This window comes from Pristiophorus japonicus, chromosome 13 (genome assembly GCF_044704955.1).
Source record: "Pristiophorus japonicus isolate sPriJap1 chromosome 13, sPriJap1.hap1, whole genome shotgun sequence".
NCBI lineage: Eukaryota > Metazoa > Chordata > Chondrichthyes > Pristiophoridae > Pristiophorus > Pristiophorus japonicus.
Window position 1 is genome coordinate 69,613,758 of NC_091989.1, and position 2,860 is coordinate 69,616,617.

Genomic DNA, 2,860 nt, shown 5'->3' on the forward strand with positions numbered 1-2,860 from the left:
TTAAAAAAAATACATTTGTCTGGCAGCATTTAACTTCAAAATATAGAACTTTAGGAGCAGGATATTGCATACAATGTTTTGGAGTAGCTATGGCGTGCATTGTGTTGCTATGTCAGTCAAGGAATCGGTAATAAAAACAGAGTTAGCGTTTCAGGTCGATGAACTGGCGAATGTTTGAAATGAACAGATTCTTAAGGAGCACTGAAGGGGGGAGGGGAGGAAAAGGGAGGTCTGTGATAAGGTGGAAGACGGGCGAGATTAGAGAGACAAAAGGGATGATGGGGTGACTAGAGATGATAATGGCAGAAGTTCAAAAAAGATGAGTCTGGAGAAGCTGCGAATGGCAGAATAATTACCGGCTGCCATTGGAAACACAAAATTACATGTGATCTGTGTTTTTTTTTAAAAAGCGGGGGTAAAGGGAACAAAAGATGAGCAGAGGTTATGGTTTGAAATTGTTGATGTCGATGTTAAGTCCAGAAGGCTGTAAGGTGTCTAAACAAAAGATGAGGTGCTGTTCCTGGAGCTTCTGTTGAGCTTCATTGGAACAGTGTAGGAGACCGAGGATGAGAAGGAATCAGTAAATTAATTTGTGCAGAAACTTGAAAATTTATGGACATTGGTGTCCTAAATTCTGGCTACTTTGGTGGGTGATATGGTGTCTGTGAGGCTTCAGTATAAGGCCTGAGGCTTTGAATGGAAGTGTTGGCAGGGGCCTGACAACAATCAATATGTGGGAACATGCAATTCCTCTGCTCCTGTTCAGCTGACTTACTGTAGGATTTCGTTATACGGCCAATGAGAGCAGTGTCTGTTTGGGGAATGCCCGCCATCCGCCCCTCCCTTCCCTCCCCCTCCACGTCCCCTCCCTTCCCCTCCCCCCCTCCGGGTCCCTTCCCTTCCCCCTCCCTTCCCCCCCCTCCGCGTCCCCTCCCTTCCCCCCCCTCCGCGTCCCCTCCCTTCCCCCCCCCTCCGCGTCCCCTCCCTTCCCCCCCCCTCCGCGTCCCCTCCCTTCCCCCCCCCTCCGCGTCCCCTCCCTTCCCCCCCCCTCCGCGTCCCCTCCCTTCCCCCCCCCCTCCGCGTCCCCTCCCTTCCCCCCCCCTCCGCGTCCCCTCCCTTCCCCCCCCCTCCGCGTCCCCTCCCTTCCCCCCCCCTCCGCGTCCCCTCCCTTCCCCCCCCCCTCCGCGTCCCCTCCCTTCCCCCCCCCCTCGCGTCCCTCCGCGTCCCCCCCCTCCGCGTCCCTCCCCCCCCCCTCCGCGTCCCCTCCCTTCCCCCCCCCCTCCGCGTCCCCTCCCTTCCCCCCCCCTCCGCGTCCCCTCCCTTCCCCCCCCCCTCCGCGTCCCCTCCCTTCCCCCCCCCCTCCGCGTCCCCTCCCTTCCCCCCCCCTCCGCGTCCCCTCCCTTCCCCCCCCCCTCCGCGTCCCCTCCCTTCCCCCCCCCCTCCGCGTCCCCTCCCTTCCCCCCCCTCCGCGTCCCCTCCCTTCCCCCCCCCTCCGCGTCCCCTCCCTTCCCCCCCCCTCCGCGTCCCCTCCCTTCCCCCCCCCTCCGCGTCCCCTCCCTTCCCCCCCCCTCCGCGTCCCCTCCCTTCCCCCCCCCCTCCGCGTCCCCTCCCTTCCCCCCCCCCTCCGCGTCCCCTCCCTTCCCCCCCCCTCCGCGTCCCCTCCCTTCCCCCCCCCTCCGCGTCCCCTCCCTTCCCCCCCCTCCGCGTCCCCTCCCTTCCCCCCCCTCCGCGTCCCCTCCCTTCCCCCCCCCCTCCGCGTCCCCTCCCTTCCCCCCCCCTCCGCGTCCCCTCCCTTCCCCCCCCCTCCGCGTCCCCTCCCTTCCCCCCCCTCCGCGTCCCCTCCCTTCCCCCCCCTCCGCGTCCCCTCCCTTCCCCCCCCTCCGCGTCCCCTCCCTTCCCCCCCTCCGCGTCCCCTCCCTTCCCCCCCCTCCGCGTCCCCTCCCTTCCCCCCCCCTCCGCGTCCCCTCCCTTCCCCCCCCCTCCGCGTCCCCTCCCTTCCCCCCCCTCCGCGTCCCCTCCCTTCCCCCCCCTCCGCGTCCCCTCCCTTCCCCCCCCTCCGCGTCCCCTCCCTTCCCCCCCCTCCGCGTCCCCTCCCTTCCCCCCCTCCGCGTCCCCTCCCTTCCCCCCCCTCCGCGTCCCCTCCCTTCCCCCCCCTCCGCGTCCCCTCCCTTCCCCCCCCTCCGCGTCCCCTCCCTTCCCCCCCCTCCGCGTCCCCTCCCTTCCCCCCCCTCCGCGTCCCCTCCCTTCCCCCCCTCCGCGTCCCCTCCCTTCCCCCCCTCCGCGTCCCCTCCCTTCCCCCCCCTCCGCGTCCCCTCCCTTCCCCCCCCTCCGCGTCCCCTCCCTTCCCCCCCCTCCGCGTCCCCTCCCTTCCCCCCCCTCCGCGTCCCCTCCCTTCCCCCCCCTCCGCGTCCCCTCCCTTCCCCCCCTCCCGTCCCCTCCCTTCCCCCCTCCGCGTCCCCTCCCTTCCCCCCCCTCCGCGTCCCCTCCCTTCCCCCCCCTCCGCGTCCCCTCCCTTCCCCCCCCTCCGCGTCCCCTCCCTTCCCCCCCCTCCGCGTCCCCTCCCTTCCCCCCCCTCCGCGTCCCCTCCCTTCCCCCCCCTCCGCGTCCCCTCCCTTCCCCCCCCTCCGCGTCCCCTCCCTTCCCCCCCCTCCGCGTCCCCTCCCTTCCCCCCCCTCCGCGTCCCCTCCCTTCCCCCCCTCCGCGTCCCCTCCCTTCCCCCCCCTCCGCGTCCCCTCCCTTCCCCCCCCTCCGCGTCCCCTCCCTTCCCCCCCCTCCGCGTCCCCTCCCTTCCCCCCCTCCGCGTCCCCTCCTTCCCCCCCCTCCGCGTCCCCTCCCTTCCCCCCCCTCCGCGTCCCCTCCC